The 27,314-nt window shown below is 38.8% G+C and overlaps 1 protein-coding gene across 5 annotated transcripts in view; it reads left to right on the forward strand.

Moving 5' to 3' along the window:
* MID1 (midline 1) overlaps positions 1-27,314 on the forward strand; it is a 385,559-nt gene that overhangs the window by 201,448 nt on the left and 156,797 nt on the right. For 2 of the 5 annotated variants that reach the window (XM_011950893.1, XM_011950899.1), the window contains exon 1: positions 2,524-3,032. The exons of 2 other annotated variants lie outside the window; for them this stretch is intronic. The gene's annotated coding sequence lies outside the window, so the exon portion shown is untranslated. Of the gene's footprint in view, positions 1-2,523; positions 3,033-27,314 lie in introns of those variants that run through there. One more of the 5 variants, XM_011950895.1, reaches the window with a different exon arrangement.

Raw genomic sequence — 27,314 nt, forward strand, 5'->3', positions numbered from 1 at the left:
TTTTCTTTCTTTCTTTCTTTCTTTCTTTCTTTCTTTCTTTCTTTCTTTCTTTCTTTCTTTCTTTCTTTCTTTTTTTTTTTTTCTCCTTTATTCAGGGTCTTACTTGTCACCCAGGCTGGAGTGCAGTGGCACAACCTAGGCTCACTGTAGCCTCGACTTCCTGGGTTCAAGTGATCCTCCTATCTTAGCCCCCCAAGTACCTGAGACTACATGCACACACCACCATGCCCAGCTATTTTTTTTTTGTAGAGACACGGTTTCACCATGTTGCCCAGGCTGGTCTCAAACTCCTGAGCTCACGTGATCATCCGCCCTCCTCGGTCTTCAAAAGTTCTAGGATTACAGGTGTGAGCCACCATACTGGGCCTCACTGTTTCTAATAGGTGGATCAAATCCTCACTCAATGAACATCCTCCAAAGGACCATTTATTTCATTCAGAATTTTAAAAATTTCCATTTGCTTATTTGTAAATGAAAAAGCAGACTTTGTGTATCTCCACCATTCATTTTTTTGGAGGTTTTCTGAATCAAGGAGGCAGCATATTTTATGGCACTGTGTTAGTTCAGGCTGCTATAATAAAATACTGTACCTTAGACTGGGCCATTTATAAACAACAGACAATTATTGCTCATAGTTCTGGAGGCAGGTAAGTCCAAGATCAAGGTACCAGCAGATTTGGTGTCTGGTGAGGGCTGTCTGCTTCATCAGTGGTGCCTTGTTGCTGTGTCCTCACATGGCAGAAGGGGCAAATAGGCTCTCTGAAACCTCTTTTATAAGGATATTTTGCTTTAAGGGCATAGAAGATGAAAAGGATTAATTTTTCTTGGGGCATTTGGGGAAACCACGAATGAGTGGTGACATTTGAGATTGTCGGATAGTTCACCAACTAGTGAGTCAAAGGAGAATAAAAATGGAAGTAACATTAAAAGGGCACAGTCCTTGAGAGAGGAAATCCCAGCTCATATTTACCTTTGAGGTGATGAAAGCAGAAGGCAGACACAGTTGTAGCTTCTACTGAAGGTGGTAAACAGATGTGCCATGGGATTAAACTCCAGCGGTATTTAATGGCAGGAGCCCTGGTAGCTTCCTGTGTCCTGTGGCTGGGGCATACCTAGGGCAGGGATAGACTCAATATTTCTCAAAGTGAATCAGAGTCCTTTGTCAGTGGGATAAAATGCTGATTCTCAGGCTCCTCAGCAAACCTACTGAATCAGATTCTTTTGGTGCAGGGGCCTGGAGATTTGCATTTTTAACAACCTCCCCAGAGGTTTCCTTGCACCCTCAAGTTTGAGAACCACCCTTTCAAAGTGTGATTTCATCACCCAGGAGACATTATTGGTCATCACGATTGTGGGGGTGCTACTGGCATCTAGTGTGCAGTATCCAGGGATGCTGCTACACATCTTACAGTGCACAGGACAGCTCTCATGACAGAATTATCCTGCCCAAAATGTCAGTAGTGCCGAGACTGAGAAATCCTGAACTCTATCATATGAAGGGCTCTCAAGGAAAAGTACAAGAAGTGGACTGAAGTCAGTTTGTGTCACTAGGTGGCTCCTTAGGCTACTCAGGCAGGGGGCGAAGGTTATGGGCTTCCAGGCCCAGTTATCGGGCCACTAAATTTTCATAGAACTGGGCAGAGCTCACATGTGTTGAACCCATGCAGATGACACTCCTGAAGTCACCAATTCATTATTTGCTAAGTTTTTTTTCCCCCGATACCAAAACATTTAAAATTTTTATTGAATTATTGTCACAAAATTGCGGTCATTTCTTGGGGGAAAAATATGGAACTGGTTCTACACAAAGTACTCTTTGCTCAACTTGCACTTTCTTGAAATCCAAAAGGTAGATTTACATTAAAATCATGTTGGCCAAGAGTTGAAAAAAGTTATTGCTTATATGGAGTTAAGAAAGCAAACTTTGGAAATTTTTTTGAGTCTGAGTTTGTTTCTAAGAATCCAACTACTTCTCCAGCTCTCCTGCAATCCTGCCAAGGTGACGTCCAGCTTGTCCCTGTTCATAAGTTCAACAGATGAACCCTGTAGGGAAGCCAAACCATAGAGAAAGGTGTATGCATTTACTGTTTTTTTTTTTTTTTTTTCTGAACAAAATGTCAGTGTGTATTGTTCTATGACAACAGTGATATTTGAAATTATGCCTCGGGCCGTCAGTAGGTAAAGATTCTTGTTCATTTACTGCATTTCAAAAAATTTGTATGCACGTTCCCATTAAGATTTATTTTTCTTAGATTGAATATACAGTTAATCTATATAGAGATGAGGTAGGTAACAACCTCCCTTCTGGATTGTTCGTTTTAGTTAAGGTGTTACTCATAACAATTTGGTTTCCTTTCCAGTCTTTTGCAAAAATAGGGCTTCGGTGCAAGATATCCTTTTAAAAATACCCTCGGGTCCCGAGTGTTGAACTTTTCTGGCTGAAATAATTTTGCACCTTCCAAATGTTTTAATGCTGTTAGGGAGGTCTTAAAATGCAAGGATTTAAGGCCCTTAGCTAGTTAAGCTTTTAGCAGAAGTAGAGCTGTTAGATAAGAATAGAACTCATCCTTTACTTTTGGAGCTTTGGATTCTGTTTCCAGCTGCTTCCAGTTATTTGAATCCTGAAAGCTCCCCTAATCCTCGCGGAGGCAGCCTTTCTGGCTCCCAGGACCCACCCCCTTACTTCTGATTGGCGAAGCTCCTCCGCGGCCCAAGCCAGCCACCTACGACGTCTCTGAGAACTGATTTGAAATAAGAGCCAGGCGGTCCTCGCTTCCCTGCGACCGACTTTTCATAGGCTGGGGGAGAAAAGGTTGAGAAACTTGACATTGTCTCGGGCGGAGTGCGTGTAGCAACAGATCAAAGAAAAAGAGGACGAAAACGTGCTCTTTGCTGCCCGTAGATTTCGCCGGGTTGCTTTTGTCTTGCGGGCTCCTGTCGGGTTCGGTGTTTCCGCTCTGAAGACTGCGGCGCGGGCTCCGATGCAGCTCGCTCCCTGCCGGATGGGTCATGGGATTCTAAACATGAGGCAGGTAAGCTCAGGCGGCTGCGCTGGCGGCGGAGGGGGCGGGCGCCGCCCGGGACCCCTGCGACCTGTTACTCCGGAGAGCTTGCTTGGTTAGCAGGCGGCTGGCCATAGTCGATGCGTTTGGCGGAAAGACGGGGCTGCATTTTCCTAAGACAATCAAAGAAGCACATTACCTGAGCCACCCCGGTCTGGCCCTCGCCAGCCGCCCCCACTTTTGCTTCTAATTGTGGTTAATGTCAGGCAGTCGTTGTAAAGGGCTTACAAGCAGTTTGTAGAATATATGTAAATCAATTCCAGTTTGCGGCCGCTGAAATGTATCGTGCAGGATGTGTCTCGAGCTTTTAGTGCCTCTACCCTATGCTTTGGGCTAGAATAAAGACAGCTGAATGTCCTGAAAAGGAATTTCACGGGGCCGCTTATCTCATTTTGGTTTCGCATTCTGAGCACTTACTGTGTTTCTGGCGAAGAAGGCGGAACCAGCTTGAAATGAGCACAGGCAGTCCTTCCAGAAAAATGCAAATTTGTTTTTCTGTTCTAGCAGTTTGGAAACTGTATTGCTTCTGGACGTGAGAAGACAGCCCTGAAAACAGTGAGCGGAGAAAGGGCTGGGGGATTACTTAAATGAGTCTTTGAAAAGAATTCTAAACCAACAGCCTCTTCCGTGGCTCTGGGGCATGATGATAAAACTCCTTATCAGTCCAGGAAGAGGTTTATAGCTTTGCTGTTAAGCAAGAAAAGGAAAGAAAAAGTTGATGTAGGAAGCCAAGGAGAGGGTGTGATTTACAACTCAATCAAAGTTATGGAAAAATCTTATGTCAATATTTAAATATCAAGAGCAATACTCATATAAGGAGAAAACAAGGCCGGAGAAACATGCCAGTAGGCTGGAAGGGCAGGGATTTCCAGAGGAATGCTATTGCTTTTTACCAGCCCTGAATAATCTGAGTGGGAAAGTTAGCATCTGTATCGCAACCGGAAAAGCTCTTCACTTTTTCTTCCAAGTGGGTTGGGCGCTCGCCACCCTGCACACTTTGGGGGAAGTGAGCTTTCCATTTAGGAGCGCAGGCGAGGGATTTAGAACTTTCTGTCCCTTTCACAGAGCCTTGGGAGATGAAGCAGAGCCCCCTTCGAATGGTCGAATGGTCAGGGCAAACCCTCCGCCTTCTGGCCCCTCGCTTGTTCGCTCAGCAAGCATGCTTGGCAAGTTTCAGGGAGTGCAGAAAAACACTTGCGGAGGAGCAAGTGCCCTCTGCTTGCAATGAATTGCCCTTGCCTTGCTGGGGACTGTGGGGCGGACGCTCGTTTTCTTTAAGTTCTGCAAACTCACAGTCCAACCTCATACTTTTAATGTCTACTAAAGTGGGAGGAGGAAAAGGAAGGAGAAGGGTAATTGGAAAGGATTGAAAAGGAAAAAGAGGAACGCAAAACATTTTTGACAAAGGTCCTTAGCTGGAACAAAGAAGTTATTTGATCCTGTGCAGAGCCACCTGTCCTCTCCTCAGTGGTGTCTGAGCTCAATTTCCAGAATCCCTGTTCCCACACAATTCCTCAGGAACCATGGCAGTCTCCGTTCCTTTTGCCCAAGGCTTGCTTCCCCCAGCTTGGGATGGTTTTTCCCATGCCTAGTTTGTTGTGGCATTTACGTGAAGTTGGAAAACAGCCCAGTATTGAAGTTTTAGGGGCACAAGTAGCGAACTCCCTAGTTATTTAATGAATGGACAACTTTTCATCTCACAGCTATGTATGTCTACTAATTTTTTTGGCCGTTCAGAACTTGAAAAGAGGGTGGGATGGAACAGGGGAGGAGATGAAGGAGAGAGACAGGATCATTGTTCATCCAAAGAACGAGGACAGTTTCCAGAATCTAGCAAGTTGTTTCACTGCAGTCAGAACAAGAATGTAGGGAGGAATGAGATGGCGGTGTTATTGGCATGGATTAATCCCTACTTTGAGTTTCTCTTGGGGAAACTTGACTGTAGAATCCATGCAGGGTGAATCGCACCCATCAGCCAATTTGTCATCTCAGCCCAGCAGCTCCAGCTGGATTTACAGGGTTAACTATCAAACAGACCTGTGTGTCATCAGCTCAGCAATGAAATTCAATCTCTTTGCTGATGAGTGATCTGTCCCTAGGGCTGCACAAATGCCATACACTGGTGTGGCAGCCCAGAAGAGACCCCTGCCTGCCATTGATAGCCAGAAATTCTGGGTAGCCAAAAATTGCCAGCAGAATTAGAAAGCTGTTTGCCTAGCTATAAGATTCAGAGGGGTTTGGGCTTCTGCCAGGTTGGCAGAAAAGGAACACTCCTGAAGCCACCACTTCAGGTGTAGAAGGATAGTATTCTTTGAGGGTTCCTAAGGCTACGGCTGAGTTAGGCCAAAGAAAAGTGTAAATCTGACTCACCTTGATCAGGAAGTAATTTTAAAATATGTGCCAACCTGTCTCTGCACTCTGATCATAAACGGGAAACTTTTATGTACCTTCCTTGAGAAGGAATTTGCTCCATTCCCAGGCAAAAGGAAAAGCATGGCCACCTGTTCTAGAAGCCTGGCCAAAAACAACAGGTTTGCCTGTGGCATTCCCACAACTGCAAATCCTCCCCACATGGCAATCCACCCATTGTCCCTACACACAAGAAGAACAAATAGTTCATTCTTGACCGGGGGTGTGTGTGTGTGGGGGGGAATCAGATTCTCTAGGCAAAATTGCCTGCTAGACATATTTTGTGTTTCTAACATCCTGGTAACTTTAGAAAAAAACTCTAAGGGAAGAAGGTGCATGATGTATTTCTGATCTACTAAAACAAAATGAGTCACGTAGCTGCTAAATTCTTGCAAGGCTAGGATGCTGCTGTTTCAGGGAAGCTGTGATCTGTTTGATTAGCTCGTTCTGCATTCTTTAGATTGGAATTAAAATGCCCAAGGACATCTGGCTTAATAACGAAAGTCTTCGTATTAATCTTTCCTCTGAGGATTAGAAAGTCCTTTACAAACACGATCTATTTATTCTCTGCCACATCCCCAGGAGAGAACGAGGTGGCAATTTGATCCTCATTGAACAAATGGTGAGACGAAGGCAGAGAAAGGTTAAGTATAAAGAGACACAGCAAGTTAGGGGCAAGTCTGGGGATGAATACTCACCCACCCAGAAAGACTACCTGTGCAGGTTTAGGATCTGAAATGGCATTCTAGGGATTAAAACAGAATCTCTCTTACAGCATTCTTTTTCTTATCATTCTGTAACTGGCAAGTATATTGTGTCCCAAGTATGTTGTATGGTTTTCTTCATTTGAAAGTACAGGATCTTAACAGTTCAAAAGGCAGTTCTGTTCTCATTTCTCCCAACATTGAGATCAGGCAGCTTTTATGAAATCTAATAGAAAGATACAGTAACTAACCGGAATTTTAAATATGCATCTGAGAAATGTTCCCTTTCAACAGATGTTTTAAGTTTTTGTACATGGTTTAGAGAGCTCAATGTCTTCAACATATGTTAAAATTTTAATTTCTTCCCTACTATCTCTCTTTCAGCAAATGTTATAAGACTTGCTGTCAGTTTAAAGATCCTTGTTGGTCATTTTGAAATAATTTTTTTGAGTCATGTTTGTAGTTCGCTTGGCTGTAGACCACATAGGCTACAAGCAAATCTGTTAATTGGTAGTTGCATGTTATCCACAGACATTCCAGCAAGTTTTAAGGCAAAGTGCATATGTGGATGTCTCCTGGCTTTGATCGTTTGTGTGGTAAATAGACATCCAAGGTAGCTATGGCAACCTGGGCTGTGCGTTGGTGAAAGGAGGGGATTTGGTTACTGGACAAAGAGTAATTTGTTTGATTAGAAAAAGGTAGGGGCAAATCAGGACATTTTTAACCCACGTGATTTGAGGATCCCAGTTAAATCAAATCATTTGGATTTTTCTCGATAGGCAAAAAGAAGTAATGGCTAACCACACCAGAGTATCTTGCAGACGTAATTTAAATTCTTTTTAAACAAGTGGTTGCTACTTTCCAAAAGCAATTTATACAATGAAAAGGAAGTACAATATTTCATATAAATGTCATCAATATCCCTGTTGTAGTAAGTGTGAACGTTTTTATTTTCAGAACTTGATGGGACATTGAAAGATCAGGATCTGATTAGAGGTGTATATTTCAGTTATCTACCTGCAGGGGTCAGGCTTGAAGTTCCTGTGGTGGGAAGATCAGGCAGCGGACGTCACTGCAGGGAGCCCGAGGCAGAGTTAGAGAGAATTGCTCTGCTTATTTGGAACAATTAGTTAGCGATTCTTTAATCTTGTGACCAAAGCTACTATGAAAATGAGTTCATTCAAGGAAGAGAATATCAAATACGCTGTGATTAAAGAAAGGGCGATAAAGCCAGGTCAAACAGCAATCTAATCTCCGTTTACATATAAGGCAGTTTATCGGGAAGATTCTGGCTCATTATCAACTCCTTTGATTTCACACAAAAGTGAGCTCAGGGGTTTTGTTCTAGAAACTTGTTTGCCCAGTTTTATGAGCTGGCATGTTATAAAAATTTCTTTAAACTAAAAAGGACACAATATTAGGGAGCCATCTGGATCTGAAATATTTTTCCCCCTCTGGAGGAAAATATTCCATTGACGCAAGATCAGGATGGTTAATGGCCTCCAGGAGGTCAGGTGATAGTAGAAGCACAGAAAATTGAGGCACAGAAGAAAAAGCCAAGAGGGGACTTTCCTGAAAAAAAAAAAAAAAACCAGACCAAAGAAAATAACTTACCTGCTTTGTGCTATGAAGGAGAGGTTCTGAGTAAACATGGAAGAGGTGCTGATCATTTGTAGTACACGTGGATGTTGAAGGTCTTATATTCAGTCCGGTGTTTATGATGAATATAATATAAAGGCTGTCCTTCCTTTCTTATATCATTCAATGACATTTACTGAGCACTCACAGAATTAATGTATTCTGCCACATTATACGTGATTATTAATGTGCCAGGAGACTTTCTAGGTTCCAAACATGATTTTGGTAAGGTCTCTGCCCTCAAAGAACTTTTGATCTGGTGTACAATTTATCGTACCAGTAGCACAGTGCAGGTTTTTCCGTGGTCAAAATGGCTTCTCATTAATATGTATATTCGTGTGGATAGGGATCCACTTGAAAAATTGATGGTATCCAAAACCTTGCTGAACTTAGGAGACTTGAGAAGTGATTTGTAATTGTGAAATTTAGTTGATTTTTAGCCCACATGTCCATTTGTAGAAATTTATGACTTCTTACATAAAGCAGATTTCTCATAATTATTAAATAGTAATTGATTTTTCTCAATAGAGAAAAGTAACTCATAGGTAGTCCCCAATCTAGGAATACTTTATGTTTTAAGAGTTTGTTGTTTGAAACCCAGAACATTTTCCAGCAAAAAATAATCAATCTGATTAATGTGAGATCAAGTTCTGAGTTTTGAGGACATGCCCCTGTGTTATACAGGTTGGAAACAGAAGGAGAAAGAATTGTCATACGTTTGGTAATAGGCCAGTCATGGCAATATTTGAAATATGAAGTTTGTACTAGTTTTCACCTTTCTTTCTCCATCCTTCTGATGTCTTCTGGTCTCACTGGGGCATCTCCCCCAGGCCTGTCCTAATATATAGTGAATTCATAATTGTTCATCTTCCCACCCTTCCCTTCCCCACCTCCAAACCACTCTCCTGTTTCCTCTAGTCAATGGTCTCTACCACATGGCAGGAGAGAAGTAATATGGGTGAGCCAAAGCTCATGACTCTTCGCCCTTTAACCCTTAGGATGAATCTTTAATTGGGGATATTTTAAGCAGTGGAGCCTGGAGCTACAAAACACATGATTTTCTTTTCAGGGACAATATTTGGGGGCAGGGCCATGCCTTTGGCAGACAGAACTTGCTGGTATGTCTGCCTGTGGGTCAGACCTCTTCATTTCATCCTGCCTGAACTTCTGGACCCACTAGGGTCTTTGTGAGTAACAGCCAGGGAGCCACAGGCCCCCAATTGAGAGGGAATTATGGCATTTGTGGGTATGGGTTGTTTGTAAGTATACTCTTTGTATGCTGAGCACTGTCTACTTGTATTAGAATAAGTGGAAAGAAAATAGCTGTAGCATCCTCTTATCCACGTGAGTATTTGAGTTGGTGTATGTATTTCTACTCGTTTGTCTGCTTATCTTGGGACTGAGTTACTCCAGAGCAAGAGTCACATCTTAATTACCTTTGAATCCCCAGACCCAAGCCCAGTGTCTGGCACACAATAAGAATTATTAAGTGTTCTACAGGCGCATGCTGGATGAATTTTAGTAAAAAAGAGAATGGAAAATACTCCTTAAAATTAGAAGGGATATGAAGAAGAAAGGGCATTAGAAAGGTCTGGGAAACAGCAAGGACTAAATAGATCAGTAGTAGAGAAAATTAACATAGGTTATGATTACTGAACCATATGTATATGGTTTTATATATAGAGTCCATTTATATATGCATAAATAGTCTCTCTCTCTCTCTCTCTCTCTCTCTCTATATATATATATATATATATATATACATTCCATTCAATTGTGTTCTGGGCAAGAACACAACCCAAAACATGGTAAGCACCTTGGAGTTGATCGTTCTGCAGAAATGATTACGAAATGGGTCATGCCTTTCAATAGCTCAAAGCCTAATCGCCAAGATAGAATCTGCTGCTTGCTCTCATTGAACTTAGCCTGATAGTTTAGGCCTTAGGTCCATGTGCAGTTATTTACTTTTGCAGGTGAGTGGCATGCCCAAGGTTACTCCACAACTGAGATAGCGTGTCTGAGAGAAGACTGAAGCCTTATCCATGTAGATGGTGACCACATTTTTCATAGTGAAGTTCAAGATTTATGCTGGACAAAGCATTTTCATTGCTGGTAGGTGTAAAGACCAAGAGTTATAGTTAAAATGACAAAATAGAAATTTCAGGGACATTTAATAGTTTATGGAAACAACAGGACTAATATATTACCAAAGGGTCTATGCAGTAGACCATGTTATCTGTCCTATGTCAAGTTTTGGAGTGTTGCTTTGGTTGTGTGTATTTAGAAGTGGTCTTCCCCAAACAATTAGGAGGAAGGGGGTTGTTACTGGGAAAATGGATTCATTGAATGCCCTGCTGAGTTAATAATAAGTAGATGAATGGCCAAATAAAGCAATATATAGATGGACGGCACCACCAAATATTATTAATAGAGATTTATTTACTTACATAGGATCAATCTTCTGTAGGAAATACATTAGGAATCCAAACTAAGAGTATCAGTTAAAGTTTAACATTTCTGGGTTGACATTTTAGCACAAGAAACACTTTATCCTCCATCTGGGAGCAAGGTATGAGGGAGACTTAGGTTCTATACCTAGAACCTACGTCTTCTAGACTCCCCATCTCATTCTCTTTTGTGACTGCACATGCCTTCTACTAAGATGTAATTTGGATGTTTTCAGGTCATGTGCTGTAATTCAATATGCTAATAAATTCCAAGGCAATTTGAATGGAATGTTGGTTTATAATGAGGCAACTCAGGAAAGACTACATCATCTTTAGTGGAAAATACTATCCAAAACATCCAAATAGTTAAATGATCTTATATTTGGGTTTTGTGCTTCTTTTATGTATATATTCTTTGCTCTGATTTTAGTTAAGTATGAAAATGTCAGACAGTAAAAACTAGGAGAATTATATTTATACAGAAGAAAGTTTAGGGAATGAGATGAGTCATTTAGCCCATGAATTAATCAGCTGTGCTTTGAGGAAATAGTGCAGGAAGGTAAAATGGAACAAATAGAAGAGAGAAGAAAGCGTGACTTCTTTTAGTCATCGTATGATGGGGAAAGTGGTAGAGAAAAATTGGCTATTTGGTGAGTGATTCAGTTGAGTTCCTTTTCAGTGGTCGATGTTTAAAGTGAAATTCTAATGAGATTGATGCTGCCCTTTTTGTATGGTTCTGAGTAAAAAAGGGAAAATAGTAATAATAATTAATTGAGAGGGGTATGACTTTCTGAGTAGATAAAAACATGATAGTAGACTGTTAGATAATGAATATTTACTGTTTGATTCTTCTCAGTCTGGAAGAGACACTTTCTGAATATTTCTCCTCTTTCTAACATTTCAGCTGTCAGAATTGAATGGTTCACATGTAAACTACATTGTTTTGGTTTAACTAACAAAGAGTGATAAGACGTGAATTGTTTGTGACAGCCCCGAACATTGATAACAGAAGACATTAATGCCTGCAGACATAGCCTACATGGTAAAAATCTGGAAACAAAAATGCTTATTATGTTAGGCCAACGTGCTTTGACCTAGTTTTGCTTTTCTGCTTGGAAATTATGTCAATATTAGTTACATCATCCCTTCGGATGAGCAATTCCACATTCTTGTTTATTTCAGTGTCATATTATTAGTTTTGTATATTTAGTTCTGACCTCTGAGGAGTCAAACTAATCCTCATTGACTTGCATTTTCCCTTTGAAATGAGACTTCTGCATGATAAAGAGAGAGGATTTTATGTATTAACAAAACAATCTAAGATACCTCTTCAAAGGCATTCACTTATCCTTGATCCGGAGCTACTGCCCTCTTGAAGGTTCCTAGAGGCCATCCAGTTTTCTGCTGATCAGAATTAGTCTTTTTTTCTTTGTCTTATGGGGATGGAATAGATTCCTGGGCCTAGAACTGCCGTAGTTGAATAACAAAAAGTAAAACTGTGAGGCTGACGGGACATTTCCCAGCCCATCATCCTTAAATTTGCCCTTTTCATGTTTCTGCTTTACTTCTTCATCCAGCAGAAACTGGCTTAGCATATTTTTCCTATTTAACATTTTTATTGAATAGTTTTCAAAATGAATTATTTCCTCAGTTGATTTCGAACACATTTTTTTCTGTCATTTAATACTTTATATCACTAGAGGAAAGAACCATTTAATTCTTTCATACATTTATGAATTCTAATCTTCAAAGAGTGTGAGTTATTCAAGTGATCAACTTACATCAAATTTACAAGTATAATTTACTACCAAAAGACCTTGAATGCTTTTTGGTGCACATGTTTTGGCATTCCTTATTAACAAATGTAATCAGGCAAAAGCCCACACGAACATGTATTTCTGGTTCCTCTTTAAAAATGTACCATTTGCTCTTGTTTTCTAATTAAGGCTTTGAAGGTTAAAAATCCCTTTGTTGTTAGCTCCTTTACAAGACTCCTGCCTGAGTGCAGAAAACATAAGAAGGGAGTGTCCTCCTCAAAGCATAATCAAACCAACTAAATTTTAACCAGGTAAATTGTTGATTAGCATTGGATCATTTAAAGAAACAGTATGAAAGTAATTGGGATAGTCACAACGCCTAATTGTGTGATCCCGGGGGTTTCAAACATTGTTTGAAACATTCACCTCAGGTATTATGTTCCATGTCTGATCCTTCTGCTAATTTGAATACAAGGATCCTGAAGAAAAACTTTATAGGATTTCTTGAGTCCCTAATTGATATGTAAACATTGTCATTCCCAAGCTGCCTAAAGTTGTGAATTACAGTATACCATGTGTCTCCTGTTGTGATATCAATTTCTACAGCAATTTTTCTGATTGTTGTAGGCAAATGTAAATATATTTCCCTCCTCTTACACAAATAGTGGCCTTTCACATACATTATTCTGCACCCTGGCTTTTTTTCTGCTTTACAATATACCCTAGAGATCTTCCCATAACAGTCCACGGAGAGCTTCCTCTTTAAAAACAAAACAAAACTGCGTGTCATTGCACTATGACAATGTACCGTAATTGATTTGACCCTTCCCCTACTAGTCATGTGGAGTGTGTCCAATCTTTTGCCATTAAAGCAGTGTGCACTGAAAAACGTTGTGTTCATCAGTTTGTATGGGGCGGATGTATCTGTATTAAAAATCCCCAGAAATGGGATTGCTGGGCCAAAGGGCAAATGCAGTTTCTAATTTTGATAAATAAGTAACATTGTCTAACCAGCCTGTGTGAGAGCACTGCCCCAGAGCCTCATCAATAGAGAGCACTGTCCAACTTGTGCACCTTTGCGTATCTGATATCTGAAAAGTGGCATCTCTGTGTAGCTTTGCATTCTCTTCTGAGTGACGTTGTCTTTGCATATGTTGAAGGTCTATTTGCATTTCTTGTGCAATGTCTTCTCATATCCTCTGTTTAGGAAAAGAAAAAGAAGGCAGGGCACAGTGGCTCATGCCTGTAATCCCAGCACATTGGGAAGCCAAGGCGGGCGGATCATGAGGTCAGGAGATCAAGACCATCCTGGCTAACACGGTGAAACCCCGTCTCTACTAAAAATACACAACAAAAATTAGCCGGGCATGGTGGTGGGTGCCTGTAGTCCCAGCTACTCCGGAGGCTAAGGCAGGAGAATGTTGTGAACCCTGGAGGCGGAGATCGCAGTGAGCCGAGATCGCGCCACTGCACTCCAAAGTGCGAGACTCGAGACTCCGTCTCAAAAAATAAATAAATAAATAAATAAAAGAAAAAGAAAATGCCAGGTCTAGTACAATGATGTTTGATGTTCTTTTGACAATGATGAAACCACTATTTAGTAAGAGAATCACTCCAGGCAGTAGACTTAAAAGCACAATATCAGAGACCCTTGAGTAAAGACCCTAATGTGCCACATCTTAACTCTGTGACCTTGGGTTGATTCCTTAAACTTTCCAAGTTTCCTCACCATAAAATTGAAATGATGTAGACAACTCACAGGGTTTATATAATAATCACTAAATGAAGGATTATATATAAAAATGGTATATAAAGCACTTAACAGAGTATTGGTTACATACTAGGCACTTAAGAAATGTTAGGTTAACTTTTTTTAGATACAAGCTTAAGGTTTCAGAGAAGGCTGGGTTTATGAACATTTCTACCTCTTACCCTCTGAATGAATATACATCCACCCACACAGAAGCATGTAAATATACACATATGTACACATGACAGAATAATGTCTGAAATGATTCAAAATCATCTCTTTAGACAAATGCGTGTGTATGTGTGTGTGTATGCATGTGTGCATGTATATGTATGAATATCCCTGTAATGTAAGAAAACTGATTTGTTGCTAAAAGTATACCCTTTTGGGACAAATTCTCCTAATATGCTAAAACAACACCAAATAGCATTAAATGGGCATGGTCACTTATCACTACCTTTCATATTATAATCCAAAACAGCGTTTTTTTCTTCATCTATCTTATTCTTTACAACAATTAGACTCTTTTACAATGTTATGCACCTTATACTTAAAGCTACACCTAGAAATAAAATTACACTTATACTCATGTTTATGTATTTCTGTCTTTAAAACAAAAAAATAAACACAGCAGTAAATACAAAAGGTAGAAATGGGAAAAAATGCATTTTAGAGGGCATGGTGCTAAGGGTTGCCACTACTGAGGGCTGAGAATATAACACTGACCAACTCTGCAACTGTGAATGAGACCATTTGAGTGATCTTGTTTCCCAGGGCTCTGTTGTTTCAGAAATATAATTTTAAAAATTGTATTTTGAAATTACAGATCCATAGGAAGTTGCAAGGAAATGTACTGGGCAGTCTGCACCCTTTACCCACCCCTTACCCCATCCCTAATCCCCAGAAACCAGTAATCATTTGTTCTCCATCTCTATAATTGTGCTACCTCAAGAATATAATATAAATGTAATCATACAGTATGCAATTTTTTGAGATCGACATTTTTCCCAGCTCACTTAATTTTCTAGAGGTTTATCCAAGTTGTTGATGTATCAGTCGTTTTTTCCTTTTTATTGCTGAGTAATGTTCCTTGGTGTGGATATATGACAGTTTAATCATCAACTTGTTTAAGGACATTTGGGTTGTTTCTACTTTGGAGCTAATACAAAGTTGCTATGAGTGTTTGTGTGCAGGATTTTGTGTGACTGTAAGTTTCCATTTCTCTGGGATAAATGCCCAGGAGTGCAATTGCTGGGTCATATGGCAAGTACACATTCAGTTTTGTAAGAAACTGCCAAAGCGTATTGCAGAGTGGCTGAATCATTTTACATTCCCACCAGAAATGTATCAGTGACCCAGCTTTCTCTGCATCCTCCCCAGCATTTGATGTTGTCCGTGTTTTCATTTTAGCCATTCTGGTAGGTGTGTAGTGGTGTCTTATTTGTATTGGTTTTTAAAAAGTGCAGAAGATACTTCATAATCCAGTTTGGGTGTGTCCAGTACCTCCCAGGTAAAATTCTCACACGTAATATGGGTCTATCTTGGTACATGACTGAATTGTCAAAAATATCTATGATTGCTGCATTTTTGGTTGAACCTTAACTGAAATACTGAGAGCAAAAAAGAAGCTGTGTTGTGCAAAATATATCTGAACATTAGACTGGGCTTCAATTTATACTCTGAGACACTCAGATAATTGATACTTGCTCAAGACATGGCAGATGCATACCCCAACACCTAACTTCACTTTAGGAATAGACACATGAGGTATCAGGAAAAATTGCTAAGACTATTTAAATTCCTCCCCCCTTTTCCAACATTATTCCATTGCCTTTGCATTTGCATAAGTTAAATAGGGGCATGATCTATCTTCATTGTCAATATACATGTAGATGTGTGTAAATCTACAAACATACATATACATAGACATACACAGGCTACACAGGCTCTGTGGGTGTCAATCCCAAATGTTCCCCAACCTCCACTCTAGATTCTCCCAGGTCAGGATTTCTCAACTTTGGCATTATTGCTATTTGGGGTTTAATAATTATTTGTGGGGCTGTCCTGTGCACTGTAGGATGTTTAGCTGTATCCCTGGCCTTAAGCCACTGTATGCCGGTAACACTCCCATGTCCCAAAGTGTGACAACCAAAAATGTCTCAGCACATTGCAAAATGTCTACCAGGGCAAAATAAACCTCCCTTTGAGAATCACTAGGGTAGGTAGAAGAGAAGGAGAATCTCAGGCTTTAGGTTACCTCACTGGGTTTGCTGAAACTTGGTAAGAATCTCCTTACCAGCAGGGATCAGGTTTTGGTGCCCACCTGGTCACTTCTGATAACTACCGATCTCTAAATTTGTTTCTGCACATTATGGCTGAAGATTAGTGGTTGACGGAGAAAGATATCAGCCTTTGTTTCTTAAAGAGCTTGTACTCAATGCTTAAAAATACAAATTGGATCTGGCACTGTTGTGGTTCACGCCTGTAACTCCAGCACTTTGGGAGGCTGAGGTGGGAGGATTGCTTGAGCCAGAGAGTTTGAGACCAGCCTGGGCAATATACTGAGACCCCATCTCTACAAAAAAATTAAAAACTTAGCCAGGCCTGGTGGTGCAAACCTGTAGTCCCAGCTACTTGGGAGGCTGAGATGGGCGGATCGCTTGAGCCTGGGAGGTCAATTCTGCAGTGAGCTAAGATGGTGCCACTCCACTCCAGCCTGGGACCTTGTCTCAAAAACAAAACAAAACAAAATAAAATAAAATACAAATTGAACACACATAATTGAAAACAAAACTTCATGCACACCTGGTTTTATTTTACTTTGTAATGATGTTTTATCACATATTAGATACCATGATTATTTTAAAAGATATAAAATTTAATAGGTAATAAAATACCTCATAAAATAGGGTATATCTCCATATGCATAGAGAATTTTATAGAGAAATTGGCACAATTCCTGGATCTTGCTCTGATTCAATGTGTTTATCTTTGAATTCTAGTAAGAGGTTTTAAAAGACATTTAAAGAATTGCAAAACAGGCAAAAGAAAATATGATGGTGTTTTATAATTTAAATTATGTTTACCTGGCAACAATAATTATTTTATTATATAAATTACAGAAAATGTTATGTATTTTTTAACTTTATAAATGTACCTCTACTTGATAAATAATATATTTTGTATTTATTACATTTGATATATAAATATATTCCTACTTTAGAATTAAAATAAGGTGAAAATAGTTATTGTTTGAAATACTGTTAAGTTGTATATTCTTATCTGTATTAGAATATGTATCTTGTATATAAATTACAAATTACCTGAAAAAAGAATAAATTATAACCTCATGTAAAACTAAATATTTCTGTATCAGTTGTGCAATTTAAATTCTGCTTTTAGTTTTCGTTCTTTAAGTTGTTACATTTGGAAGATTTGGATAGTAGTTATCATGAACTCACTGTTATCTGTGGCTCTGACAGTAAAATACGCCATTGAGTTGTACTGTAATATGAATCTCCCAGGAATGCTAAGCCAATTCAGAATGAGGCATTCCTTTCTCAGGAACAGAGATTTATAAAGTGACTGGAGGTATCACTATTTCTAGAGGAAGGTGTACCTTGAAGTATTCTCATTCTTTTCTATGCATTTATGATCCCAGCCTACTAAACTCAAGTGACACTTCAATACAGCAAAGCCTCTTGGAAGTATATGAGTTTAATAAGAAAATTTATGAAGAAAAAATACACTGAAATGCCGACTGACTCCCAAAATAATAGGATACTTTTTAAAAAAGTATTAGTTTCATAGCATGACAAATAATACTCAAAAATACTTTGAAAGTGTGCATTTAAAAAATGCCCAAAGGGTTTAGTAGATTATGTTGAGAGAAGGCATTGGAGGAAGAAACATTATAGCCATAAAAGCCAGGAAAATGATCCTCCTTTGTTTATAGGATTACATAGAGGAATTTTAACTTCTAAAGTGAAAATACAAATTACTTGTGTAGGCTAAAATCACCCTTCTTAGAGGAAATGGTACAAATTTTCTTCATATAATTTATGTTCCTCCAGAAAGTCTCTATGAAGTGATAACATTATAACTGCATGCATTCTCCTGGTAACTTCATTTAAAGTCTGTGATGTAGTAACATCACGCATACTTTCCTTTCCTACAGAGCCCTCATATTCTCTATAGACCAAGAGGTTAATTAATTTTTGGAGTTATATAGCCAAGAGTTGCCAGAACCCCAAATAACATATCTCTAATTTCCAAAATTGCCTGACAAACTGTATATTTTAAAGAAACCGTGTTATTCTTAGGATAAACCTAATAATGTCACTTTAGTCCCCAGTCATGCTCATCTTTGCCTTTCTTCCAATATGTGCAAGGAATATATAAGGAGACCTTTTAAGGTTACAGTATCTTCTTACAAATTAGAGTTGATTCGCTGAGGTTATAACAGCAGCTGAGCATCTCAAAAGCTACAACTTGAGCTGACAGGCAGATTAGCAAGTACATAAAATGTCAGTAGAGAAAAAAATAGACTTCAATTTTTTTGGCAATCCTGTTAAACAACTCTGTGAATAAGTATTTGAAACTTGTACAGTGGACAGTTTGAATTTTCCTCAATGCCTACCACAAAACTTACCTATCTGTTGCATATATGCATCACTGAATTAATTAATGGAAAGTAAAATTTTAAAATGTAACCTTGATTATTTGGGATAAAATGGCACCTCCATGTAATGGAATGTCATAACTGAACTTGTAGGGATTTTCAGATACTCTAGCTGGTACTAAATCTCATCAGAGTCCTTCAAGTTATAACGTAAGATAGCATATTCAATATGAGAAAATATTTAATTGTCAGCCTTAAAAATGTATATGGCAGAAGCAATCCATTTTTTTTCAGACAACAAAGCCTTCTAAAAGCTTTTCAAACTCTCAAAGCTTTGAGATTTATAACTTTGAATCAAGAAAACATAATTTCAAGAAATGAAGAGAACTTCTGATTAATTCTAGTCTAAGGCAATGAAGTCCTACTAGATTTTGAAGTATTATGTTCTTCATAATTAATGTCAAGATGGTTTCTTCCCTGTGGCTTGTTATTTTCTTGTAAAAAGTACATACTGCCTGTGTTTTTAAATTTCAGATTTTCTCATGCAGCTCTTGTCTAATGATCCAGCAAGTTCAGGCATATAATACATTTTAAGAATCTATATTTAAAGACTTAATTACTTACGCATGTGTGTCTATGTATTTTGAAATATATATATTTCAAAAGACTATTTTTAGCCTTTGGCTCAAAAATATTTTTTTTAAGGAATATAATATTGAATATCTGGACAGGTTAAAAATCTCCCACATTTAACTATAAATGTTAACTAATGCTTTCCTTTTCATTTGTTAAATTGCTGCATAAATGCTTTAAAAAGTATGTTACCCTTGGCATTAAGACATCATCTCTTTCACTTACAAAAGTGTACCAATCCTTGGGATTGAACCATTGTAGCTGCTTTAAGCCAAAATTCTCCCCAGCCGGGTTCCTTATCATCACCCTTGCCACAGAATCTACATCATTGGGAGTTAAAGATCTTTGATCTCAAACCTTATCCTGGTTGAATTCCTATCATATCACCAGCAACCCCTTTCTAATGGCCCCCAGAAATGCTAGCACAACAGGAGATTTTCAGGAGGCTCACTCCAATGAGGGGCATCATTTGCAGTGACAAAGTTTGTCGTTAGAGGAAATCTGTCTCTCTCTCTCTATACCTTTACCCCTGTTTGGCCCCCTCTCTACAAGACAGAACATGTGCAGTTACTCTGTTCTCTGACAGCTCTTCAAAGACAAAGCTAACATGGCCTTCTGGGGGCAGTTTTTCCAGGTTAAATATGCCCAGATGTGCTTGATTTGGACTCTATCCTTTAGGATCAAGCAATGTTAGTAAGTACAAATGTCCAACATTTAGAAGAACTGTTCATAAGAGAGACTCACCTGATTAGAGGAAAGAGATACCATTCAGTTTCTAATACACAGTGACCTTAATGCCACTATTTTAAGCTCTGTCTGCCTGGATTGTAGAGACTTCGCCTAGTTTACCTCTGGAATAGAAATTCTGAACCTTTGCTAGTGAGTGAGCAATAACAATGATGACAGACATCTAGCTAGATACTAAGAAAAAAAGTCATGAATGACCAAAGTGTGAATTTTGTTTCTTTGCTTGTCTGATACCCCGTAGCTATTTGCAATATCTTATTGTCATATGCTAAAGAATTTAGGATATTAATCAAAGAGAAAAGGGTTCTAAGATGGAAGAAAAGACAAAAATGTGGGCAGATAAGTAGGAAAAGAAGGGGATGAGGACTCAGGAGATTTTTCCAGGTACTTGGAAAGTTAAAGGCAACTTAAATCATTTTTAATAATTTAAGAAATGATGTCATTTTTCATTTTTATATAAAAGACTCAAAGTCTAGAAAATATATAGGTAGGTACAGTGTGTTGGCAATATGCTGTTTACAGGCTGGCAAAACAAGCCAGTGTCTAATGAAAAGGAAGGTTGTGAAGAGCTTAGATCTGAAACTCAGAGGCATGTCTTGTTCCACACCTCAAGAAGCACTTGGCATATACCAGGTGCTCTGTAAATATTTGCTTAGTAAATGATAGAATGAGCATGTGGTGGCAGAATGATGCTTTACATGGCATTACTCAGACTCATAGTCATCCCTAGGGACTGTGAGAAAAGTTTGTGGGCCTTTTTCAGCGTTTTGAAAAACCCAGAGGATATTGTACAATTACTTTTTCAATGATTGTTTTATCAAATACTTATAAACCTGAGGATTTATGAAGTTAAAAGTGAAAAGGTTTTTAAAAAAATGTTATGCCAAATGAGAGAAGCCAGTCACAAAGGGCTACATATTGTATGATCTATTTATATAAAATGTCCAGAAGAGGCAAATTCATAGATTCAGAAAGTAGATTCATGGTTGCCAATGGATAGGGGAGGGGAGAATGGGGAGTGACTGCTAATGGGTATGGGGTTTCTTTTGGGGGTGATGAAAATGCTCTGGAATTAGGTAGTGGTGATGGTTGCAAAACTCTGAATATACTAAAAACCACTGAATTATATACTTGAAATGGATGTTTGTAATGTGTGAATTGTATCTCAATGAAGCTGTTTTTAAAAATGATAAGCATAGCATCCAAGCATTTAGAATTTTTTTTTAAAGTGGTCATTGGTGGTAAAAAAAAAAAAAAAAAAAGCAGAAACCATTTGCTTAATTGTTACGAATATTTTATCCCAGATTAAAATACTCCAATTCCACACTTTGGGAGGCCAGGGCGGGTGGATCACGAGGTCAGGAGATTGAGACCATCCTGGCTAATATCGTGAAACCCCGTCTCTACTAAAAAAAAATACAAAAATTTAGCCAGGCCTGGTGGCGGGCGCCTGTAAGCTACTCTGGAGGCTGAGGCAGGAGAATGGCGTGAATCCGGGAGGCGGAGCTTGCAGTGAGTCGAGACTGCACCACTGCACTCCAGCCTGGGCGACAGAGCGAGACTCCGTCTCAAAACAAAACAAAACAAAAACCAATACTCCAATTCCATGTCGCCAAAGGGAACAAGCAGAATATTCCCACAACCCTAGAGAACAGGGATAGGCTTGGCTATTAGTCATTCTCCTTCTTCCCCATTCCCAATAATTAGAAAAAAAAAAAGTGTGTATGCACATGTACGTGTGTGTGTATGTATATGTCTGTGTGCATATGTGACAAGGGCAGTAGTCAGAGCAGGATCATGTGATTACCAGGATCTATGGACAACCCCACACTATTAGGAGAGAAAGTGTCAAGCTATTTGTACCATTCTCATACAGCATGAATCTAGGCCAGGGGTCAGCACCCTTGTTCATAAAGGACCAGACAGTAAGTATTTTGGGTTTTGTCCAAACCCCGCAGCTCGATATAGACTATATAAAGCAATTGGAGGTAAGTGTGTTCCAAAAAAGCTTTATTTATAGACACTGAAATTTGAATTTCACATAATTTTCACAAGTCACAAAATAATATTTAAAAATTTTTTTTTTCAACCACTTAAAAATGTAAGAACCATTCTTAGCTTGTGGGCCACACAAAAACAGGCAGAGGCCTGGATTTGGTACGTAGGCGTTCTGTGGTCTATAGTTTGCAGAACCCTGTTCTAGGGTAATGACTTAGAAAGGGACTCTACTAATAAGCAGGTTGTTGTGAAGCATGTTACTTATCTTAAGCCAGTATACAACTTAAAGCAGTAATGTTATATGTCTAAAGGCTAAGCTAGTGAGAGGCTAAATTATAACACTCAACTTTTTTAGCAAATAATTATGAAAAATCAGCTAATAAGACCTTTTCTAAAGAGTATTCAGAGTATAATAATGCTACCTTGTGTGGTTTGGGGATTTTTATTTTAAGTCAGGGAAGCTATGAATATCTTGAACTTTGTCCATTAAGAAGTCTGCCAAGGCTGTGAATTTTAAAGCCATGGGAATTTTTCATTGCCCTTGGCTGCTGAATTTTGACAGCAAAGTTATTCATTAAGTCCACATTTTTAAAAAAACTATCAACAATGCTTCTTTATACTTTATCTGCATTTGATACACTTCCAGATAGATGATCTTTAATTTGACTAATGAGTGCATCCTTTGTTATTTTAATGACAAGTAATTTACAGAAAGAGAAAAGCTCTTCAGCACACAAGTCTCTTAAATCTGGAATTTAAAGTCCCTGATGTTCAGAAGCAGGAAGCAATAGTTGGTGTAAGACAGGGCCACTAGGACACTGGAAATGCATCCTGGGTAATGAACCAGAAATACAAAAGGAAGAAAACAGTTGGAAATATGTTGACCATTTTATATGACACTTTCTGGGTTTATTTTCAGGTTGGAGCACAAGTCAGAAGCTGAAGAACTTGGAGATTTGGGGGAGCATATGTCCCACTCTCCCCAACCCCCAAATATCCAAATATCCCCTTTGGTTCTATTAGAGAAGTATTAAGATTTATTAATTAGAAGAAAAAGTTATAAATGTTCACTAGGAATATAAGAGAATTCAAAAAAATAAAATGTTGAGCTCACCACAGTTTTCAGCATAAATTTTACTCTTTTTTTGTTTTCTTTGTTGAGATGGGATCTCACTATGTTGCTCAGGCTGGCCTCGAACTCCTGGGCTCAAGCAATCCGCCTGCCTCAGCCACCCAAAGTGCTGAGACTACAGGCGTGCCACTGTGCCCAGCTAAATTTTACTCTTTAACTGATTTTTCAATGCGTAAATAAATGAATAAGTGGGTCAGTACTTACTGAGGACACAGTTTTCAACCAAACCCTGTAGATACTCAGGATGAATTAAGCATGGGCCCTGCCTTCATGGGGCTTAGGGTTTACTCAACTTTACAGAAAACCCAGAAATATCCTAACAAATGTGGCAACTGAAGAACTTTATTCCTAATCCTAAAACTCACTTTCTTTATTCTCAGAGTAATGGATACAGCATTCTAATGTCAAATTATTGTTTCCATATTATACAATACTCTAATTGTCAAGGCTAAAGTCTTCCTTAAGGAAGGGTAACAATGGCTTTGTTCTTATGATAATAGAAGAGATAAAAAGATTATTTACAAAGCTACAGACTGAAAAATTGGAAGTAGTTTATACAAACAACCACCTCAATTCTTCTCACAGTGAAATTTAAGTGTTTGTGCATGCTGGTTTCTGTTATATGGGTCTTTACCATTTTCATTCCTCCTTGCAGCTCTGTGAGTTAAGTATTACTATTTTTTTTTTTTACAAATGAGGAGTGTGAGGCCTAGAAAAATTTAAAAAACATGCAGAGGTGATAAAATACTGAGAAAGTTTCACATTCAACCATGTCTGATGCTTAATCCTTTTCCTTCTCTTTCCACCATAGCATATGATCATGGCATATCATCACTGTTTCTGTTTCCCCTATAGAAAATTCAGCAAAATTAACACATGGAAGGGTATTCAGACTTTCACTTTTCTTCTTATATAATCTTTGAGCAGCCCATTATAGGAAAATGAAGACTGGAGATTTGAAGAGGCAGAATGAACACGTTCTAGATGTAGAAAGAAAAGTTCTAAGCAGGTAAAAGACAACCAGAGCAAAATACACCAGATGGATGCTTGACTTGGAGAAGATGCTAAGCACTAAATAAGCCAGGTGGTAGAGGCTCTGAAAGTGGAGAGCCTTGAGAAATTGATCATTAAGCGGAAGGTGATTAAAATCTTCCTAAGGGACAATTGGGCAGAGCAGAGGTCAAGAGCTAGGACTTGTCTGGCAAGATTTAGTGTGGATTCTTGAAGGGTTAAGTCAGTTAGAGGCCAGGGATTGGATACTGTATTTGAACTCATTGTCACTAACCAGAATCTGTGATCTAGGAGGCAGACATTGCTAGGATGCCCCCCATTAGGATGGTTATAGAGAAGGGAAGGTGTGTTCATTTACTATTGCCGCATAGCAAATTAGCACAAATGTACAGATTAAACCAACACCCCTTTATTAGCTCGTGGTTCTATAGGTTGCAAGTCTGGGTGGCCCAGCTGTGTTCTCTGCTCAGGGTCTCACAAGACTGAAATCGAGCTGTTGGCCAGACAAAGCTCTTATCTGGAGGCCCTAGGGAAGAATTTGCTGCCAAGCTCGCTCTGGTTGTTGGCAGAATTCACTTTCTGGCAGCTGTAAGACTGAACTCCTTGATACCTATAAGCTGTGGTCCACTCTTTCTAAGGGACATCTGCATTCCTTCTTAAGTGGCCATCTCCAACCTCAAAGCAACAGCACATTGAGTCCTTCACACACATAGAATCTCTCTAAATTCCTCTTTCATCAGTCAGGAAAAGTTCTCAGCAGTTAAGGGTTCATGCGATTAAGTCAGGCCCACCTGCATCATCTCCCTTTCTAACATCAACTCTGCTCTGTAACACAACACAATCCAAGGAGTGATATCATATTCACAAGTTCCAGGGATTCAGGTGGACATCTTTGGGCTGCCATTTTAGAAAGTCTGCCTATCACAGAAGGTGATGAAGATTCTCAGCTCCTGCCTTGCTCCTTGGTGAGCTGTGTGGCCTGTAATAACAGCAGCTTTGTGGAAAATTGGCCCACCCTCTCCTAGGGTTAAAGGGCAAAAGGGAAGTTTTGTGACTTTTTCTTCCTCTTCTGACACTGGCTTCTTCCTATAAGGAAATCTGCATCTTTTGGTGTTCTCTTCTTTCCTTGACCATCTCCTAGGTGTTGGTGCCAAGAAGCACTGGAGGGCAGGTGGTCCATCAATTTAGGGCAACTGAAGGTTTTGAGATCAAGGCCTACTGGAGGCCCAGACATCACAAGAGGGCAGCACGGAGCAAGAGCTGATAGATGTTGAGATGCAGACTTAGCAGGCCCTAGCCCTTTCTGAGATGATGTGTTCACCTGCCCTCAAAACATCCTTTTACTCAACATGTGCCTCCTAACCCAGACCCCAAGGAGTCTTTCATAAGAACGTGGCAGATATCACATGTGCTGACCATGGGCATATCACAAAACATTAACTCTCCAAAGATCTACTTTTTGGAAACTTGGTGTCTGTACCTAAGAAATGAGTTAAAAATTTATTCGAGGTTGAGAAATTTAAAATGGAAAAAATCATCTTCTGAATTCTAGCAATGTGAAGGCCACCTTTTACAACCTATTTTCATTTTCAGCCCCCTGTCACAAGGAGCCTTTTGAAACATTTTTTGCTAACTGCTCCTTGCATGAAATTTTAATACCACAAATATATGTCTATTTATGTATATCTGTGCTTTGTGCATAAAAAGAGTAAGGGTTTTTTTGTTTGTTTGTTTGTTTGTTTTTTGCCACTGAGAACTAGTTTTCTCCCTCTTGGGGGCAATATCGCCCCTATTGACAGTGCATGTTATAATGGGGAAAAATTGCTCACATTTTAATATTTAGTAAGTCTTCAGCTTATATAGTCTATATGATTTGGAAAGTGGCTGTAATACTTTAGTTGTACTAAAAGGTACTTAAGATTAATCTTGAGAAGTCAGAAGAGTCTTTAAACATGAAAATTCACCCAATATATTATATTTAAAATAACAACTTGCAAAACAAAATGTAAAGTCTGATCCCATTTTTGTGGCTAAGAGGTACAGAAAATGACTGGAAAGATCAACCTGTGGAATGTTGCTTCTTTGCGGTTAGACCCTTCTATAGGTGTTTTGCTCTTTGGGAATGTTATAAATATTCACCAAAATACATTATACATATGTATAATAAATACATATTATATTCATGTCAAGAAAAATACTATTTAAAAAGTTAGCCATTCTCTCTCTCTCTCTTTTTTTTTTTTTCCTTCAACATTTAGGATTAATGGGCAGTATAAATTCAATCATTCACATGTAGCAAAAGGAGAAATATTTCACATGGCCCCATTCATGACTCCTTTAGATCTCTAGAGGGCTTCAAGCCTCAAAGTTTATTGTTGCATTCGTCTTAATTCTGGTTGAATGCGTGTACATTATTTTCTGCAAAGAAATACCACCCACTAAAGACTGTTCCTTCTCTTCTAACAGGGCTTTGGTGTCCCCAGGGCTCCCTTAGTCCTGTTTACTTTGGATATTTCAGGAGTTACTGTAGGTTTAACTATGGTGAGTCCTTAAGCCCTCTTTTTAAATTCATAAACTGTCTCTAATCTTAGCAAAATGTCAGGTTACACTTTTGAGAGGTTTGGGAACTTGACATTTTGTAGCCCAGTTGGGATGTAGGCTGCTTCCATTCTGAGCACCTTGTTCCAATTTATGTCAGGAGGAATTATATACAGGTCAGGGCTGGGAGCAGGTTATAATTAATGGGGTGGACAAGTGGATTTTTAGTGTTTCATAAAATAAAATGGAAATCACATGTGCTTGGAACTGTTGTATGTTTTAAAATATTTACATTTATTCTAGTAAACATTAATTACAACTGATGTATTTCTCCTGTGAACTCGCTAACTGTGAGGTCACAAGCCATTGTTCACTGAGTGGAAAGAATGGATGACAAGCTAGTTATAAGAAAAAAGACAGTACTTGGGCAGATACTGGTGAGTGAACTCGTGGAAGTAATCTAGTCTTAGGTCTTTCTCCTAATTTTCTCTTATGTTTAAAGCACCCCCTTGCCAATATGATCCAGATGTCAGTCCTTCTAAGACAGAACTGGAAGGGTTTAGCTTGTGAAATTACTGAATAGCTCCTGGTGAAAAAGGAACACGTGACCAATGCTTCACTATTCGTCTTTTCAAAATTAAAGTTTAGAAGTAGTTGAAATACTGCCAGAATCTACAGCGTCCACATTTTATTCATATTTGTATATCAAAAATTTCCAATTCCTTGAGGCTGTAGCAGCAATATGTCGCTGAGGAAAGAATTTTTTTTAAAAAAAATAAGTATTTATAATTTGACACCTAATAATTGTACATATTTATGGGGTACAATATGATGTTTCAGTACATGGATACACAGTATAATTATCAA

This window comes from Colobus angolensis, unplaced genomic scaffold (genome assembly GCF_000951035.1).
Source record: "Colobus angolensis palliatus isolate OR3802 unplaced genomic scaffold, Cang.pa_1.0 Scaffold310, whole genome shotgun sequence".
Classification (NCBI taxonomy): Eukaryota; Metazoa; Chordata; class Mammalia; order Primates; family Cercopithecidae; genus Colobus; species Colobus angolensis.